General features: G+C 38.9%; 1 pseudogene; it reads right to left on the bottom strand.

The window, feature by feature from the left end:
* Nucleotides 1-6412: 6412 nt before the first annotated feature.
* Nucleotides 6413-21412, bottom strand: LOC106971656 (60S ribosomal protein L7a-like; annotated as a pseudogene).

Here is a 21412-nt window from a genome sequence, read left to right as displayed (position 1 = left end):
GGTACATGTTTACATTGTTTGTGGGGATGTAAAATGGTACAGCCCCCGTAGAAAACAGTTTTATACTTCCTCAAAAAGGTAAACACAAAATTACCAAATGACCCAGCAATTTCACTCCTAGGTATATACCCAAAGGAATTGAAAGCAGGGGCTTGAATAGATGTTTATACACCAGTGTTTACTGCAGCATTATTTGCAACAGCCAAAAGATGGAAACAACCATAGTATCTATCAGCAGATGAATAGAGACACTAAATGTGGTCTACCCATACAGTGGAATGTTATTCTGCCGTAAAAAGCATTGATGTTCTGGTACACTGGAACATGTTGAGAATGTGCTAAGTAAAATATCAGACACACACAAAAAAATAAATATTGTATGCTTCTACTTATATGAAATACCTAGAATAGGGAATTTAGAAATAGAAAGTAGGTAGGAGGTTACCAGGGGTTGGGCAGAGCCCAAAATGGGGAGTTGTTGCTGAATGGTTACAGAATTTCTGTTTGGGATAAAGAAAAAGGTTTGGAAATAGATGGTGGTGATGGTTGTACAACATTGTGCATGTAATTATGCTGAATTGTACAATTACAAAATGGTCAAGAAGGTAAATTTAATGTTATATATATTTTATCACAATTTAAAAAATAATAATGTAATATGCTACAAGTCATTGAATTGTACACTTAAATGGATGAATTGTATATAAATTATATCTCAATAAAGCTGTTAAAAAAAAGGACTACCTTTAGTCTATTAGAAGAAAACATGATTGAATTTTTTATGAACTGAGAGTGGGGAAAAACTGCTAGCTGTCACTCACATCCAGAAATAACAAAGAAAAAGTGATTAATTTAGCTACATACATATAAGAAGACTTTGCATGAAAAAAACTATAAATAATCAAATAACAAATGACAAATTTGGAAAAATGCAAATTATAACAATATACTAATATTTTTCATAAATAGAGTTCTCCTAACTTGAGGGATTAAAAAGACCAACAATGCAACTTGCTAAAATATTAGGAAATGAGGGGCACCTGCGTGGCTCAGTTAAGTGTCAGACTCTTGATTTTGGCTCAGGTCATGATCTCACAGTTTGTGAGTTCAAGCCCCACGTTGGGCTCCATGCTGACAGGGCAGAGCCTGGTTGGATTCCCTCTCTCCCTCTCTTTCTCTCTCTCTCAAAATAAATAAATAAACTTTAAAAAATTAGGAAATGATACAAACAGACATTTCATAAAAAAGAATTGCAAATGATATTTAACCATATGAAAAGATGCTTAACCTTGCCCATGAAAAGAGAAATTTAAATTAAATCTACAATGTGATTTTGTTTTTCACCTATTAGATTGGCAAAAACCCAAAACTTTAACAGTATTTCGCTGGAAATGGGAAAACAGTTCCTCTCATTCATTGCTGTTGGAAATGCAAAAGGGTACAAATCCTATAGGAAAGGAATTTGACAATATTTTACGAAGTTACATATACATTTACTCTTTGACCCAACAAATTAATTTTTTCTCCAGGACTCTATCCCAAAGATATTTTAGCAAAGATATAGAATGACACATGCATAAGGCATGTGACCTTGTTTATAAGAACAAAACTTTCAAATAACTCAAATATCCATTACTAGAAGATGAATTGCATAAACAATGGCACTAACACACAATACAGTATATCATGCAACAGTACAAAGTAGAAAATAGTGAACGTTTCAGGTGCACGCTGAGTGGGCTGTTGGCATGGGAAGCTGTAGGTGGGCTAATTAGAAGTAGGGTATCCTAGGTGATTGACTAAAGACACATATTTGGCTTTCTCCAGTTGGTCCTAAGTTAGAAGTGGAGGCCAAAATAAGGGAAGTTGTCAATTACTAATCAAGTCCAGGCCATTTGGGGCCCATTGCTACAGGGTTATTATTTGACTTTCTAGACTGACTGCTACAAACAGTAGTTTGACTTCCTAGATGGGTTATTGCACTTACTAGGTTGGCTTCCTAAGATGGTTGCTGCAAGTCAGAGTTCTATTTCCACATGTAGCCTGGCCATTGCCCATTGCCCATTTACATATTCAGAAATATCTTTTGTTTTTAATGTTTATTTGTTTTTGAGAGAGAGAGACAGAGACAGAGACAGAGGGTGAGTGGGAGAGGGGCAGAGAGAAATGAAAATAAAATCCGAAGCAGGCTCCAGGCTCTGAGCTGTCAGCACAGGGCCCTACGCAGGGCTTAAATCCATGAGCCATGGGATCATGACCTGAGCCAAAGTCGGAAGCCTAACCAACTGAGCCACATGGGCACCCCATATTCAGAAATATCTTAATTATGGTGGTAGTCACATGACTATATATGCTTGTCAAAATCCACTGAACCTAAACCATATTCTGAAGTTTAAATTGTTAGTCGTAATATCGGTAATGTTATTTTGACACAGTTATGAGAGTACTGAGTATTATAAGATAAAGCATATGTTATGTTAATGTCATTAGAAACTGAGATTTCAAGCTTAAGAGAGAGAATACACAAGAATAAAAATCAAAGAAATTAAAACCCTGAAGGAGTAAATTTAGCTGCAAATATTAATATAAACTTATTAATAGAAACTCATCTTTTAAAAAATAAGCACGCATTTTCTAGATTTGTCCACTCAGACCTTGAAACAAAGACATCACGAGCAATGAGCATCTTAGTATTCAGGAGTCATCTATAAATACTATTCCTTTTTTTTTTATGTTTATTTACTTTTTGAGTGAGAGAGAGAGAGAGAGAGAGCATGTGCACAAGCAGGGGGAGGGGCAGAGAGTGAGGGAGGCAACCAAGCAGGCTCCACACTATCAGCACAGAGATGGGGCTCGAACTCAAGAACCATGAGAACATGATCCGAGCCAAAAGCAAGAGTCAGACCCTTAACCCACTAAGCCACCCAGGTGCCCTATAAATACTATTTCTTACTGAAAAGAATGAAGACTGCTTAGAGAAATTACTGATTCTAGGCCGGGGGCAAAAAATGTACAAGGTGAACATGGGACATCCTGATACACCAGGAAGAAAGGAAGCTATCAGAGTTGATTGGGGTCAGTCAAAGGACACAGGAGCCAATTTGAAGTAGCTCCCACTGGCCTAGGGTGAAGAAATCTGAGCATAACAAAGAAAATGACTATAACAGAATGAAACAGCAAATATATATGAATTTCATAATACTAAACAAACCTCATTTATTGTCATTGGAACATCTGAAATTGATAAAGGAAAGATTCAAGCATATATCTAGACTTTTCTGTAGGAACTGTATTTCAGGTAATACATGATAGAAGATTTAAAGAAGAATTCCAAATAATAAATGCAGTAGGACTGCTGGAACTAGAAAATTGCCATTTTACAATCTCTAATGAAATAATGGATTTAGGCAACAATTCTCAATGACTGTTAAAACCATCAGGGGAAAGGTTATGGGGAACTTTGTAATGAAGGAACCAAGGTGACACCACCTAAACCCAATAAGCAATCTTAGTATCACTACAAATGAGTCAGCCAGCCTCAAGTACTCATGATGTGATGAAGTACGAAGTGCCCAGCGCCACCAGTGGAGGAGTCCTACTTAAAAAATGAACCCGAATCCAATCAATCTTCTAGGTCTAGCCACTGGATTAAGGAAATATGGAGAAGGAAGGCACAAGCTAAATGACACCCAAATACAGAATGTGAAATTCTGTAGCACCGGTGACGTGGTTTCTCTAACAAATCAATTTTTTTTTAAGTGTGGAGAGTGGGGAGGAGCACTGTTTATGATTATCTTATTTCTTAAAAGAAACTTAAGAAATATAATATCCCAATACACGTGGACCTGGTTTGGACCTGATTTGAATATACCAAGTATAAAAAGACAGTTTTTAAACAGGGAAATATGAATTTTTAGAGTATGACATTAATAATTAATGTTAATTTTGTTAAGTCTGATAAGGATGTGGTGGGTATGTTTTAAAAAGTCCTTATATGATGAGCATAGGGGAAGAGAAGGAAAAATAAGATAAAAACAGAGAGGGAGGCAAACATTAAGAAACTCTTAAATACAGAGAACAAACTGAGGGCTGCTGGAGGGAAGGTGGGTGGAGGGATGGATTAAATGGTGATGGGCATTAAGGAGGGCATTTGTTGGGATAAACACTGGATGTTAGTGTAAGTGATGAATCACTGAGTTCTACTCCTGAAACCATTATTATACTATATGTTAACTAACTTGGATTTAAATTTTAAACAGTGACAGGGGAAAAAAAGTCCTTATAAATTAGATAAGATAATTATATGCTAGAAGATTTACTGGTGAAATGTCATGGAGTGGGGATTTATTTTCAAATACCCCAGGTTTAGCTCAGGTCAGGATCCCAGGTTGTGGGATAGAGCCCCATGTCAGACTCCACATTGAATGTGGAGCCTACTTAAGAGTCTCATTCTCTCTCTCTCCTTCTTCCCCTCTTCCCCACTTGCACTCTCTCTCTCTCTCTCTCTATCTCTAAAATAGAAAAAATATATATAGGATTGGCATAGTCTTACTGAAATTGGATTATGAATCCATGGGAGTTTATTATACCAGTCTCTCTACTTTTGTGTACATTTAAAATTTTTCATAATAAAACATTTAAAAATACTTGCATCTATCATTCTGAAACAAAGGTTGAAGATCACTTTGAAATACCATTGTCCTATAAAAGGAGGCAGAGTTCCTTGAGTAGGGCTGGGCAGGGAAAATACCAGATGAATCCAGAACATCTTGCGTGGTGCCAGAGGATCAAGAAGCACTCAAAAAATAAATAAATAAATAAATAAATAACACAACAACAAAAAAAAACAACAACAGAACATGGATGAGGGAAAAAGACTCAGGAGACTTGAAATAGATCCCAATGGCCAGGGCTGGAACAATTTGAACAAAACTAATAATGGAAGTATTGGAACACAACCCAAAGAATAAAGTAAATATTAAAAAAAAAAGGGTAAAGTAAGTATCTATGAGCACATACTGATAGAAATGAATGAATGAGGGGAGAACGGAAAACTTTTCCTTATAGTATAATTCCAAATAATAAAAGCAGAAGGAATGAGGGAAACTAATAAATATATAACTAATAAATATAGAAAAATAAGAGAAGTAGAAAATCACCATTAAAACATGCAATAATAATTGCTGTGGGCAAGACCAACAGATGAATGCTAAAATTAGTGAGTGAAAGTTTAAAGAGAAATAGGATGTTTTCACAGCCTCAGAGTGTTTCCCTTAAAATATTCATTGACTAAAAAGGGGAAAAAATAAGAATTTTACAGTGGCAGATACCATAGACACCCCCTTAGCCAGGGAATCAAGGTTAACATCACCCATAGTAATAATGGGACATATCAGTGTTGTGTGCCCGACATGTTGCAGAGAAAGGCACATCACCTCTGTACTATTCTTCCCCCAAATCCATAACATTATTATAACCACAAGAAAACATCAGACAAATCCAAATTCTCTGAGAGACATTCTACAAGGTAACGCTCTTCAAAAGTATCAAGGTCATGAAAGATAAGGAAAGATTGAGTGTACTAGTTTTCTAGGGCTGCCATAACCAAGTACCACAAACTGGCAGAGCTTATGCAACAGAAATTTATTGTCTCACAGGTCTGGAGGCCAGAAGTCTCAGGTCAAAATGTCATCAGGATAGGCTCCTTCTGAGAGCTGAGAAGGAGGGATTTGTTCCAGGTCTCTTTCCTTGGCTTATAGATGGCCACCTTCTCCTGGGGCCTCCACATCATCTTCCTTCTGTACACATCTGGGGCTACATGGCCTCTTTTCATGAGGACAACAGTCATATTGGATTAAGGCCCGGGGTGCCTGGGTGGCTCAGTCGGTTAAGTGGCCGACTTCAGCTCAGGTCATGATCTCGCGCTCCGTGAGTTCGAGCCCCGCGTCAGGGTCTGTGCTGACAGCTCAGAGCCTGGAGCCTGTTTCAGATTCTGTGTCTCCCTCTCTCTGACCCTCCCCTGTTCATGCTCTGTCTCTCCCTGTCTCAAAAATAAATAAATGTTAAAAAAAAATTTTTTAATAAATAAAAATAAAAAATAAACATATTGGATTAAGGCCCATTCTAAGGACCTCATTTTAACTTGATTACCTCTAAAAAGGCCCTATTTCTAAATAAGGTCATATTCTGAGGTGCCTGGAGCTTAGAGCTTCAACAAATGAATTTGTTGTGTAAGGGGAGACACAAATTCAACCCCTAACACTGATGAACAGATGGCTTAAGGGGATGTGACAACTCAGTGCATTGTGGGATCCTAGAATGGATCCTGGAACAGAAAAGAGATATTGGTGGAAAAACTGGCAAAATCTGAATAAGATCTCTAATTTATTTAGTGATATTATACTAAGGTTAATTTTTTTTGAAAGAGAACTTTTTATTACTTTTATGTACAGACAATTCAACAGCACCCACTTAGCCCAGTTTGGTGGCCAGTACTTTAGCCTTTGCCTTTTCCAACTTAGCAATTCGAGCCACTGACTTTGGACCCAGGATATTGCCTCCCCGGCAATGGTGGATCTCATCATATCTGTCATTGTAATTGGTCCTAATGGCTTCCACCAGCTTAGCCAGAGCTCTTTTGTCTTTGGAGTTTACCTGTATGAAGGCAACAGTGGTGCTGGTCTTCCTGTGGAGCAGGCGCCCCAGCCTGGCCTTCCCCTTGATGATGCAGTAGGGAACACCCATCTGATGACACAGGTAGGCAGAAAGACAACCAGCTCAATGGGATCCAATCATGTACAATCACTACTAGCTAAGCCTACTTGTTTCCCACCAAGCTGGTGATGGTTTTAACCCCAGCTTGAAGGACAGGCAGCCTCTGAGTGGGGACATCCCCTTTGCTGGCAGCTTTCTTCTCAGCCTGGGCCAACAATCTCTGCTTCTTCTCTTGCTTTGTCTCTGGTATGTACCTGTGGGCCAGCTTAAGCAGTTGAGTAGCTGTTTGGCGTTCCAAGGCCTGGGTAAACTGGTTAATCGCAGGAGGCACTTTTAGACATTTATAAAGAATAGCCCCACTGCCGCTGCAGCTGGATGTAATGGGGCCATTTGACAAAACGGGTGAGGTCCCTTTTGGGCTGGATGCCCTGTCTGATGCCAAAATTATTGGGCTTTTTCTCCTTTTCTCAAACAGGGGATTGACCATCTTCTTGGCCTACTGCTTCTTCACAACAGCAGGGGCCAGGGCTACCTTCTTTCCCTTGACATTCTTTCCTTTTGGCATCTTGGATGGCTGGAAGAGAGAGCTAAGGTCAATTTCTTTTTTTTTTTTTAATTTTTTTAACGTTCTTTTTGAGAGAGACAGAGTGTGAGCAGGGATGGGGCAGAGAGAGAGGGAGACACAGAATCTGAAGCAAGCTCCAGGCTCTGAACTGTCAGCACAGAGCCCGATGCGTGGCTCAAACCCACCAAACATGAGATCATGATCTGAGCAGAAGATGGACGCTCAACTGACTGAGCCACCACCCAGGTGCCCCTAAAGTTCATTTCTTAGTTCTGAGAATTGTAATATGGTTATATGAGATGTTAGCATTGGGGGAAGCTGGATAAAAAATGTGGAGCTCCCTGTACTATCTTTGCAATTTCTCAGGAAGGCTAAATGTTTTCTAAAATAAATTTTTTAAAGCCCTATATAAGTTGGTTTCTATGAAGTAACTAAAAGATGAACAAGGCCATCATATACAGACAGCATCAAAATGTGGAAAAATGAGTTAGTGGTGTCTCACTCTCTGAAACCAAGTTACTTACTTGCCTAGTTGCATTGAAAATGGAAATACTGTCTAGCTGAGTACAACCTTGAGTACACCTTTTAGTCAAAACAGGCAGTTCAAATGATGATATGCTGGAAAAATCTCATATATCCCATGCCAAGTCTTATGTTGTCCTTTCCAACTAATAAAAACCAATCCATATAGCTCACATGTTTGCTTCTCAGGTAAAGAGTTCAGATTGTGGTTAACAAAAGTGACCACTTCCTATATTGGAGTGATGTCTTTATGGAAGAGAATAAAGATAGTATCTTATTCACCTTTGGATTATACACAGGAGGCACTCAAGATCTATGTATTTGTTTTCTTGATATGTAATTCTTATAAAGGAATCTGACTTTTTAGGTACTTACTAAAAAGCTGATCACATTAGCATTATTTTGTTTCCTCTCTCTCCCCTTTGCTTTTTCTGTGTTCTTTTTTCCACTCTTTTTTTTAGTTTAATTCCTCATCAAGCTAAATGTCTTATTTCTCTACCCTCTGTTTTGTTTTAGACAGTGAGAGAGAGAGAGGGAGAGAGAGAATGGGGGAGGGGGAAAAAGAAGAGAGAATCTTCAGCAGTCTCCACACTCAGGGTGGAGCTAGACATGGGGTTTGATCTCATCATCCTAGGACATGACCTGAGCCAAATTCAAGAGTCAAACACTTAACTGATTGAGCTACCCAGGCACCCCTCTCTATACTCTGTTCTTAAATATGTTTTCTTGTACTCCTCTTTACCTTAGCCACCGTAAACAGTTTGAAACTCCCACAGCATAGTTGCCAAGACCAGCAGAGTCACCCATATGAGCATTCAGGTTGCACACCACACAAGAGCACCACATCTAAAGGGGAATTTTGGATCACTCAGCTGAGTTCTGGAGCAGTGGGGGAGGCTCCTCCTCCATAAACCCTCATGTGCACTCATGGAAATCAGTTACCTAGCACACACTCTACCCTTGACTACATTCTAAGCATCAGGAGGTAACAGCTATTTTCACACTAATGCCATATAACAAACAACTATAAATTGGAATGGCCTAAAAACAATAAGTATCCAGCTCTTTCTCATGCATTTTTAGGTTTACTGAAATATGGCTGATCTAGGCTGGGCTTGGCTAAACGGGACCGGGGTGGCATCCAACTTTAGGTTGAGTTCAGGTTTGCTCAACATCTCTCTTCCTCCTTTGACCACTGACTACCCAAAACTTTTTCTTCTTGTGGTCAAAGACAGAAAAGCTTTGAAAGAAAATTTTTTTAAGGACATGTCCAATTGCACAAGCACATTTCAAAGTTCTGCTCATATAATGTCCACTAGCAAACCAAGTCAAAGCAAGTAATTAGGCCAAGTCCAAAGTCAAATTGCAGGCCAGTCTACTCCACTCACCATGAGATCATATCAAGAATATAAATGTATATAATAGGAATATAGGTGAGTAATAGATACCAATACCACAATCTAACAAACTTCTGTTGGAAGCCTGAGTGCTTCTGGCTTTGTTTCCTCACCTAGATGGATATAGGGAGGCTGGATGGAAGCACAGAATGCATTATGTCTCCCTGGGCTCTGGAAATCTCTCTCAGGAGGAGTTATTCAGGTTGTGCAATAATATACTACCTAAAATTAAAAAAAATTTATTTAAAAAAATTAAAAGGTGTGCTTTATTAAGTTCATACCGAGGCATTGCATGGGCAAGAGAGTGATAGCCTCACAAGGTGGATACGCCCAGTGGTCATCAGTTTTCATTCCAAGGTCCTTTAAGACATGATGAAAAGCTGTTCCTCTTTGGGTTCCTCATGGCACATAATACAGGGCCTGCCCCCACAGCTGTTTTACAAATAAAAAAGTTAGATTTCATTTTGAAAACCAGATTTATTTTTTATAACAAGGAGACCTAAATTTTAAAGGTATTTCTTTTTTTGACTTTTTTTTTATTTTTGTCATACTTCCCATTTGCAAGTGATACACATTTTTTTTATCCTTAAGCAAGTAGCAAATAAGTCTATGATCTTGCAAGTCCACTAACTTGTTACCCTTGAAGGCTAGCTGTGGGAAGAACTTGGAAACTTTCAGTTCTTGAATAAGTGGAGCCAAGTCCTGATAAAAGAGAACTGATGGACACTTTGGCTACTTGTTTCCACAAACTCTGAGAATATTTCATTCATGATATGAGAGCAGCCATTTTTCCCTTCTTGGGAAAGTTTGAGCCAGGAGATTATTAATTACTATAATTATTTCTCAGATATTATATGTATGAATGCTTAAAGGGACACATTTTTTCAGTCTTATGTAGAATTTTTAATCATCCAATTCTCTATTTTTAAAAATCCTATTAGAAGAAAACATCAGTAAGAATAATGAAGATTTCTAGGGGCTGGGGGAAGAGGGTGAGGGGGAGTTATTGTTTAATGGGTACAGAGTTTCAGTTTTGCAAGATGAAAAGTTAGGGAGATGAACCTTGGTGCTGGTTGCACAACAATATGAATGTACTTCATACCACTGAACTGTACACTTAAAATAGTTAAGATGGTAAATTTTATGTTAGGTACATTTTATCACAATTTTTAAAAATTGGGTAAAAAAGAAAAACATTATTGGAAATGTTAAGAAAATAAATAATCTACTATGCTTCCAAAATTTTTCCTACCTTAAACAACTCTTAAACGAATAACCAGACAATATAAAAATCATAAACTGTACTGGGGCTCCTCAGTGGCTCAGTTGGTTAAGACTCTGACTTCAGCTCAGGTCATGATCTCATGGTTCATGAGTTAGAGCCTCAAAACCGGCTCTCTGCTGTCAATGCAGAGCCCACTCTGGATCCTTTGTCTCCCGCTTTCTCTCTGCCCCTCCCCCACTAGTGCTCACACACTAGCGCTCTCTCTCAAAAACAAACACTAAAAATATATACTGTATATTTAAAAATCATAAACTGCCCTGATAATTAACACTGATAAGAATATTAAGTCAAACAAAACACTTGTAATTCTCCACCAGTACTGATATTGACAAGCTCCATTTGTTTTACTGTCAAGAAAATATAAAATACATTTTGTAGGCATCCATAGATTTCAGAAAGAAGTCCCTTATTTCAACCATGCTGATGGAAACTTATTTCAGGTGGGCTAACTTTTTATTGATGGCTGGTCCTAATATCAAGTTTTTGTACATTGTTCTTGTATAACCATTCCAGGCTGGACAATTCCCTGCAGGCCACATTTACTGAATCTCTCATGACAGTTGTACTTTCCTATTTCATGGTTTGACTATCCCTTTTTTGCTCACTACCAATTTTAAATATTCTGCCTGGAAGACTGAAGTTAATGTGAAAAAATAGGTAATAAGCTTACTATAGAAATACTGGATTTTATATACATTTCTAAGAGGAAAAAAAGTCTTGGGGACTCATTTCATACCTCTTCTAGGAAGTCCTTGATCTCAAGGGACTTGATTCATGGTAAAAATTAATTATCTATTATGATATCTACTATCTATCTATTATGATAGTAACAACAGTCTTACCTTTGTATAGTTTAAGGGCTACTTACTAGAAAGTTACTTATTGACTATTTTTAATAAAGCCTTATTACTTAGTATATATGAAAATATATCTTTCCTTTGAATTTAATCCATAAAAACGATAAAAAATTTAATAATGTCTTGGGATAAAGGAGGGATATTAAGTTTGAAGCAGATGGAGTATTCAACATTAAAACTGATTTTTAGCAAAAATGAGTATGGTCAAGCCCATGTACTCATTTATATTTCCCTTAATTTGCTTATGCTTCTAGGGTGCAGGTCTAGGCTTGCCAGTGGCATTGTTTCTGAGTTCCCCAAGTGCAGAGAGGAGAAAAATCCTATGTCCATTACCTGATCCGAGTTCATGCTGAGAATTATTTACCTCTACTTCAAGTCAAAATATGTATATTTTGGTCCATGGTGGCCAATTCCCAGAAGAGATTCAGAATTAGATGAAAGATGATCTCTGCATTTCTGAGAGAATTTCTCTGAATGTGTACAGGAAACTTAGCACCACACCCTTTATTGTAATATCACCCCACAATATGTGCATTGAATAAAGCAACTGTATTTTAAAAAGCTTGAGAAGGGATACAGGAGTGCTGATGCATAGGTGCAATTGTACCCCAATGTTTATAGCAGCACTTTCAACAATAGCCAAATTATGGAAAGAGCCTAAATGTCCATCAACTGACGAATGGATAAAGAAGATGTGGTTTATATATACAATGGAATACTACCTGGCAATGAGAAAGAATGAAATCTGGCCACTTGTAGCAATGTGGATGGAACTGGAGAGTGTTATGCTAAGTGAAATAAGTCAGGCAGAGAAAGATACCATATGTTTTCACTCATATGTGGATTCTGAGAAACTCAACAGAAGACCAGCGGGGAGGGGAAGGGGGAAAAAAAAGTTACAGAGAGGGAAGGAGTCAAACCATAAGAGACTCTTAAATACTGAGAACAAACTGAGGGTTGATGGGGGGTGGAGGAGAGGGGAAAGTGGGTGATGGGCATTGAGGAGGGCACCTGTTGGGATGAGCACTGGGTGTTGTATGGAAACCAATTTGACAATAAATTATATTTAATATTAAAAAATTAATGTTAAAACCTTTATAAAAAGTAAAAAAAAGCTTGAGACACAATGTGATTCTGCAAGCCAATCTTTGCCTTCCTTGTATCTGTATGTCTTACTGTATTATTTTCCTATGTTGTTCAAATGTGTATCTGTTATCTAGCTAATATTTATTTTTGATATTTATTTAATTAATGGTGATACAGGTAGTTCTCATTCTCATTTAGTGGCTCCCTGACTTCCTCCTAAAGAGCTGCAAAAAAATGAAAAGTATTATCAGAGGATACTTACATCTGCTTCTAATAAAAACTAAAACAAACACCAATTACTATGTGCATAATAGTAGACACTATTCTGTTATCCTGATACTTCTAAAGCCATTTATAAAGAAAGAATCTGGAAAGTGGAGTACAGTGATTCTCATTGTTCCAAAAAAAAGAAAAAAATTACTTGGATTTCTTTGTGTTCATACTAATGGCCTGACAGCTCTGAGAAATTGTTCTTGCTTCCTTAGACAGAAATGTGCATAATTGAATCATAATAAAACAGCTAAGAAAAAGAAAAGAGAAAAATCCAAGTAACTGACATACTAAAAGTCCCCAAATTTAGAAATAAGGAAAAAATGAAATTATATAAACTCATAGGATTTCTTCAAACATATAAAGACCTCTTGGCCTCATACTTAATCAAAATCAATCAGACTTAAATTAAGGGACAGGTGGACTGCCGTACAAGTGGGTCATGCGAAAGTTCACTTGTGTGAGATCTATGGTTTCTCACTAAACAAAGTCCACAAAGCCAGTTGTGCTATCCACTCATTGGTGTTTCATCAGGCAGAGCCCTGGAGACAGCAGCACACTTCTGTTCTTCCTCCCTCAGGGATTTTAAGCATGGAGAAAGGGATTCCCCTCCTGCCTCCAAAATGTGGAAAATAAGTGCAGCTTACTCTGAGTGCTCTGAGATCATTAAGAATCCACAAGTTTCACACCTCTGCTTTATCAGAGCATAGTATCAAGGGAGGAAACAATTAACTTCAGTAATCCTGCCAATATTGTTATCATCAATATTCACTACTCTTGGCCATTTGGAAGAAACTTTTCCCTTGGAGCTTTTTAATGATAGAAAAATTATTTCATGCTATCCAAACATGAGATTGCTGATTGCCTCATATGTGATATATGTCAGTATACGTGGCCTTCTGTCTATGAAAAGGAAGCAAGATCTCGGAGCCTGAGTGACTACTATACATTTTTTAAGAACATCAATCTACCCAATTTAATCTTCTAAATCAATGAATAACAGCTATCAGTTATTGAGTGCTTACTATGTGCCAAGTACTATGCCAAGTGATTTATAAGAAATATCTCAGCAAATTTCATGACAGTCCCAAAAGATGGGGATTATTATTTTGAATTTACAAATGAGGAAACTGAGGCTCAGAAGATTGAGTAATGTACCCTGTGGTCATTAAACCAGTAAAGACCAGACTTGAACCTACTTGTGCATGACCCAGTGATGATGTATTTCCATCAGTTTATGTTGTGTCTCAGGTCCGCTTGATGCAGAGGATTATAGTAACATAAAGGGATATTCATTAAAATACTACTACTACATGCTTACTATGTGTCTTAGGCTAAATAATGAATCTGTGCCTCCAGTTTCTAGTCTTAAAATGAGGATAATAAAGATTCTTACCTCACGGGACTGTTGTAAAGACTAAATTAATCAATACACGTAAAGCACTTAGAATAGTACATAGAACATAATAAGTGCATTGGTATGAGTTCTAGGAACTAGAAATACATCAGTGAACAAAAAAAATTAAAGTCCTCACCCTCATAAAGCTTCATTCTAGAGAAAGAGAAAGAGCAAGTAAACAAATAACATATATGTCAGGATGTAATGTTATAGTATTCCAGGATGTAGTAAGAACCATGAAGAAAAACAAAGCAAAAATGGAAGATAAAGAATGCTAAGTTGGGATGCTATTTTAAATAGGGCTATTGTGGAAGCCCTCATTGAGGTAACATCTAAGCAAAGACTTGAAAAGGATGCAGTAATGAGCCATGCAGATATTTTTTTTTTATTTTTTTTTCAACGTTTTTTATTTTATTTATTTTTGGGACAGAGAGAGACAGAGCATGAACGGGGGAGGGGCAGAGAGAGAGGGAGACACAGAATCGGAAACAGGCTCCAGGCTCTGAGCCATCAGCCCAGAGCCTGACGCGGGGCTCGAACTCCCGGACCGCGAGATCGTGACCTGGCTGAAGTCGGAGGCTTAACTGACTGCGCCACCCAGGCACCCCAAACCATGCAGATATTTAATGGAAGATCATTCCAAGCAGAGGGAAAGGCAAGTGCAAAGGTCCAGTTGTTCCCAAGGAGGTCTACGGAACTGAACTCAAGTGACCAACTGGAGTAGTCCCAGTGGACAGAGAAAGGAGCAGGTAGTGTAGGGTCTTGTAGGTCATTGTAAGAACTTTGGTTTTTACTCTGGAGTGACTGGATGATCCTGAGCAAAGGGTAACACAATTTGACTCTTGACTCATGTTTTAAAAAGGATCACTCTGGAGGCTGTGTTAAGAATAGACTGTAGGGAGATAAGCGTAGAAAAACAGAGAGCATAGGAGGCTGTAAGGGACAGTTTGGACAGCAGTAATTCAGGAGAGACATGATACTGTCAATAATCAAGGAAAGAGTAGCCATGGAGATGGTGAGAAGTGGTCAGATTCTGGATGTACTTTGAAGGTAGAACCAATACAATTTCTTGAAAGATTGGATGTGGAATGTGAGAGAAAGAGAGGAGTCAAGGACTGGCCTGAACAGCTGCAAAGACAGAGATACCTTTAACCCGAATAGAGAAAACTGAGAGAGAAGCTGTGTTTATTTTTTTTTAATGTTTTATTTATTTTTGAGAGAGAGAGAGAGAATGAGCAGGGCAGGGGCAGAGAGAGAGGGAGACACAGAATCCGAAGCAGACTCCAGGGTCTGAACTGTCAGCACAGAACCCGACGCAGGGCTCCAACCCATGAACCTTGAGATCACGACGTGAGCTGAAGTCAGACACTTAACTGAGCTACCCTACCCAGGCACCCAAGGGAAGTTGTGTTTAGAAAGCTTTTGTGCATCATTTTAAATCCTTCCAGCCTCACCCTCTATTCTAAGTATTGGGCAGTAACCAGTTCTATTCAGATATCAACCACCTTCTCTCGAGAGCAATATAACAACATCTTGTCTCTCTCACTCTTTGCTTATAGCATGGGAAACCTGAAGAAACCAGCCCTCCACACCCACATGCAGCTAGAAGCATGTAGTGCAGTCATGACCAATGGTAGACAGGAAGTGATGGATAAATGTTTTCCTCTTTCTTCTTCATTCCTATGAGGAATTCTGAAAGACATCCCATAAGTGCCTTCTGGCTGCTCAGAAGGTACCATGGGATCAATCAAAGTTGTCCATGGTATAGGTCACCTCAATAATACTATTTTTTCCTCTTTCTCTATTTTATTTCCCTTGTGCCCTCATTCTATTCCTTGAACTCATATTCTCAAATAAACCACAAGCATGGATGCCTCTGTCTTAGTCTCTGCTTTCAGAGGAACCCTGGGCACTACAACTGGCTCTAGAAAGGAAACTGTCAGTATGGGATTTTGGAGGCTGATCCTACATCACTGATCACAAGACAATAAGGGCCCCTGCTGGTAGTAAGTGGTTGGTGGTTGGTGGTAAATTTAAAGTGGTGATAACCCCTGGCATATAGTAACATCACAATTACCAAGACTCTCAACTGTAGTAGATTGGAATAAGGTGCAGACAGAAGATGAAGCATTGGATTATGTGGTAGATATGGTATTTCAGCATCATGAAAGCAATAATAATTATAAGATGGGCTGATGTCTGCTAACAGCTTTGGAGATCTTAACAAAAGAAAATGACAGGGAGTATTCAGTCAATCATGGCACACTGTGAAAGCCACAAGGCCCCTAGGGCAGTGTAGCCACAAAGCAGACGTGCTAAACATCAGCTCCCACATATAATCATAAGGGTGGCAGAGCTACAAAGAAGTCTTAATGCACAGCCTTAAAACATCACTCATGTCAAAGCCAAAGCCCTAATAAGAAAATAATGGAATCCTGAGATCTAGAATGAGGACATTTGTGTGGACATGCTTTATACTCTTAAACCTTCAGATTTTTTGTTATCCTCTGTGCCAAAAGTCTCCTTTCTCTTGATAAAGGAGAGAAGGCTTTCCTTGTCCAGAAATGCTGCAAAGAATATATCTGAGGTAAGTGCCTCCTAATATAACCTTATTTCCCTCAGTATCTACACCATTACCCTCATTACCTCAAGCCTGTAACCACAGTCAGATCTCAGCACATCCTTTGTACGGGGTTGCAGTCTCTGCTCTAGGAAGAACTAGACCAGGTTTTCTCAATCTCAGCATTTATGACATTTGGGTTGGACAATTCTTTGTTGTGGAGGGCTGTTCTGTGTGTTGTACACTGTTTACAGCATCCCTGGCATCTACCCCCTAGATGCTAGTAGAATCCTCCCAGTAATGACAACCAAAAATGTCTCCAGACATTACCGAATGTCCCCTAGGGGTCAAAATCACCCCAGTGTAGAACTACTGAACTAGACTACGTTATAAGGAGTTGCAGAACTGCTAACACATATCAATATGAACTGGAGGGATATCTGTGAGAGTGAATATTTAGAGTGCTAAGCCAGAGGGATCAGGTTATAAGGCTGTATATGGGAGAATGTATGACATTGGGCTATTCACCTATGATTCTGGATTTAATGTTTTGGCAAGGACATCCGGAGTCAGTTCTAATACACAACCTTGATGTCTCCCTTAAAGCTTGGATATGATGATGGCCTGTGCTAAATGAGATGTTATAACAATTTTGAATGCGTATGGAGAAAGGAATCAGAGGACAAAGAAACAGAAAGATCAGATATGACTTTACCACATGAGACTAAAGAACCATCACTAAAATACCTTTCTTAGAAGTAAGGATATCAGAATAAACTTGTTGGAAAACTAAAGTACCCATCACTGGGATATGCTCCCACAAGGACTGTGATACAAGTTACCTAACTCTCAGGTCATTTGTTCTAGAAGATCTAATGGTGCTATAGAGATCTATGATAGATGAAGACACTGGGTGAAATTTCTGTAAAGCCCCTAATAAGAGAGTTGCAGTACAGGTCCCTCATGTTCTGCAAGGCCATGCCTTCTGAGGCAGAGAACTAGTCACTGGGAAAACTAGAACTATTTATCATGAGCTGAATAGTATCGGATACACCAAATCACAAGCACATGGGCACAGCAACTATCTATGAAGTATGGAAATGGTATAGGATTGAGCCTGAGCAGATCCAAGAGAAGAGGAACCTACATGACTAGGTAACTCAGACTACTGGCACATACTTCTATAGCACTGACATCTGTTCATCAACTCATGCCCATGGCCTTTTGGGAGTTCCCTATGACTACCTAACATGGAATTAAAAAAATTAAACTTGGTTCGCAGATGGGTTGGCATATTATGTTGGTAAGTAGGCAAAATTGGACTGCTGTTGCACTACAGCTCCACTCAGGGATGGATCTAAAGAACAAAAGAACAAAAGAATCTTCCCAGCTGCCAGAACTTAGGAGAGTGTTCTTCCTTGTTTGCTTTATATAGATAGAGAAATGACCTGAAATACAAATCTTTACAGATGTCTAGGTTTTTCTGTCTTGCTTGCAGTGACTCTGCCAACATTCCACAATCACCAGAATTATTAAAACATTCCTGATCAACATTATCTCAACTAAAGAATCCATTTCATGGCCAAAAACCTCAAACAACAAAAAATAAACAAACAAAAGAAAACAAAACAAAAACAAAAACCCAAAAAACAAAAAACCGCCAAGTGACAATATACACATGACCATGGAATCCACTGATATTGCAATATCCCTCATCACTCAGAAGAAGCCAGGCTCATAAAAATGGTGGAATAGCTTGCTACAAATCCAGTAATGTTCTTTTTGGGATTGAGGTGTTGTCCTACAAGATGTGGTAAATGCTCAAAACCAACTGATAAGGAGTATCCCTAACAGCTAAAGACATGGCTCCAGAAACCCAGGAACTGGAGCAGGATTGGTCCATTTTATCAGTGACTCACCTACAGATTTATGTTTCTTGAATCTCAAATTTAAGTTTTGCTAGATAATAATAATTAGTTCTCTAGGGGTTGGGAGAGGGATATTTCCACCAGAATACATAACATGGAATAGAGTGAACTTGAAACTCTCACTATTACTGGGTCACTTCGGGCTCCATTCTTGCCTTCAGTAGACAGTTTGAGACTCATTTCATGAAAATTCTCAGAAGGTCCTAAGAGATCAAGAAAACATTCAAGCATGGTGATGACCAATTAAATAACACACCATTATATTGCCTCTCCCTCTTCCTTGTTTTACTTACCCCTCCTCTTCTCTTAGTCTTGCTCCCTGGGGTCAAAGCCCCCAATAAACTACTATACACAAGCCTTTGTTTCAGCCTCTACTTTGGGGAACTCCAAGAGGGGAGAGAGGAGAATTTAATTTTTGGACCCAGAAATTTGAAATGCTTGACAGATATGCAAGTAGAAATGTTGGGAAAGCAGTATACATAAATCTGGAGTTTAGGGAAGAAGTCCAGACTTCTGAAATGCAGTTCACTCCCCAACTTTCAAGAGGGCCATAAACATACAGGTAAAAAAAAAAGCACATTTTGCAGGACAAAATAGTACATGTGATTCTCACATAAATAGTGGCCACAGTAAGAGTTCCAGTACTGAACACAAAGGGCCAAATGGATCTTTTTAAAGATAGGACCAGGGGTGTCCAGGTGGCTCAGTCGGTTAAACATCTGACTCTTGACCATCTGATTTTGGCTCAGGTCATGATCTCATGGTTCGAGATCAAGCCCCGCATCCAGCTCTGTGCTGATGGCATGGAGCCTGCTTAGGATTCTGTCTCTCCCTCTCTCTCTGCCCCTCTCCTGCTCATGTTCTAACTCTCTCTCTCTTTCTCTCTCTCTAAATTAATTAATTAAACATTAAATTTTTTTAAATAAAAAATAAAGATAGGACTAGACAGATCCTGCTCTTAGAAGGAAAATCATTCAATGAAATTGAAAAGCATTCTAAGTAGCATTAACTTGAGCATATTAATCTCAGTAGCAAATAGGTCATTACTAATTCTGATTTTTTCCACCAAATTATATATTCAGATACACACTGAAAGATACTTTGCACCTTATTTGTTCCTTTCTCAATGAATCCATAGTCGACAGAGTGAATCACTCCCTTTTTTGCAGTTCTACGGTAGTCTCATTTTTCTATCTCTGTTGTGGGATTTACCTCACCAAACTGTACTTTATCCATGTATTTAATTCTGCTTTCCCAATGAAAGTGTGCCCTCTTCTGAATGGGATCCCTGTTTTTGGATCTCCAGCACCTGACACAGTGCCTGGCATAGAGGTGGCACTGTTTGTCAAATAGATGAATGTAGGCATGAATGGATTCCTGTGGAACACTTGCAAAGGACTGTGTCGAGCAGGAGCAAAGAAATCACACCTTTAAATTCTCAGCACACTTATCTGACCTGTACATTTCTTTGGTCACTTATATTGTGTCTTATTTTATATGTATTTGTTGTACCTACCAAACTGTGAACTTCTTCAGGGTAGGATTCATGTCTGAATCATTTCTGCACCTGTATCAAGGTGCCTGGCATAAAATAAGTGCCAGGAACATAGAACATGAATTACTTGCTTTGCAACCAGCAACCTTGGCATCATTTGTGCTTCTCGAACTTATATGTGCACAAGTGTCATCTTGTTAAGATGCAGATCCGAATTTAAAAGATTTGAAGTGAGCCAGAGAGGCTGCAGTATCTAAAAAGCCCTCAGCTGATGCCCAAGCAGCTGGTCTGAGGACCACACTTTGTTGTTGTTGTTGTTGTTGTTTTAATATATGAAATTTATTGTCAAATTGGTTTCCATACAACACCCAGTGCTCATCCCAAAAGGTGCCCTCCTCAATACCCATCACCCACCCTCCTCTCCCTCCCACCCCCCATCAACCCTCAGTTTGTTCTCAGTTTTTAACAGTCTCTTATGTTTTGGCTCTCTCCCACTTTAACCTCTTTGACTATTAATCTCACTACATCAATGGTTCTGGACCGTAGTTGCATATTAGGACCTTTTTGGAAGATATTTAAAGTAGAAAGAAAGAAAGAAAGAAAGAAAGAAAGAAAGAAAGAAAGAAAGAAAGAAAGAAAGAGAGAGAGAGAGGGAGGGAGGGAGGGAGGGAGGGAGGGAGGGAGGGAGGAAGGAAGAAAGAAAGAAAGAAAGAAAAGGAAAAGAAAAAAGAAAAACTGGAAAAAAAAAGTACTGAAGTCTGGGTCTCACCCCTCAAAAATTATTTTTTTTTAATTTTTTTAATGTTTATTTACTTTTGAGGGAGAGAGAGACAGGCAGAGCGTGAAGAGAGGGCGGGGGGACAGAGAGAGGGAGAAACAGAACTTGAAGCAGGCTCCAGGCTCCGAACTGTCAGCACAGAGCCCAACGCGGGGCTCGAACTCAGGAACCAGCCGTGAGATCATGACCTGAGCCAAAGTCAGACGCTTAACCGACTAAGCCACCCAGGTGGCCCCCCTCAAAAATTCTGATTTAGTTTATTTATAGTCTCCATGCTATAAGTAGCTAGGATCTAGAGTTAACAGAGCTTTACATATACAAAAAGGAAAACAATCAGAACTCTTCTTAAATTAAGTTGCGGAGAATACCTGAATAACTCTTCTAAGGAAAGTAATGTCACACAATCCCAAATTCCGAAGTGTCGTCAATCTCCGAGCGACAGAGACCCCGCCCCTGCCAGTCCTTGATACGCCCCTCCAGCAAGACTTTGCCCCGCCTCACCACGCCCATCACCGCCTGGCCTTCCTTCTCTACGGGGTCGACTTCCGGCGTGGTT

The sequence above is a fragment of the Acinonyx jubatus genome, chromosome B1 (assembly GCF_027475565.1).
Source record: "Acinonyx jubatus isolate Ajub_Pintada_27869175 chromosome B1, VMU_Ajub_asm_v1.0, whole genome shotgun sequence".
Taxonomy (NCBI): Eukaryota; Metazoa; Chordata; class Mammalia; order Carnivora; family Felidae; genus Acinonyx; species Acinonyx jubatus.
Note: the sequence above shows the minus strand (reverse complement) of the source record. Positions and strands in the feature narration are given on the sequence as shown.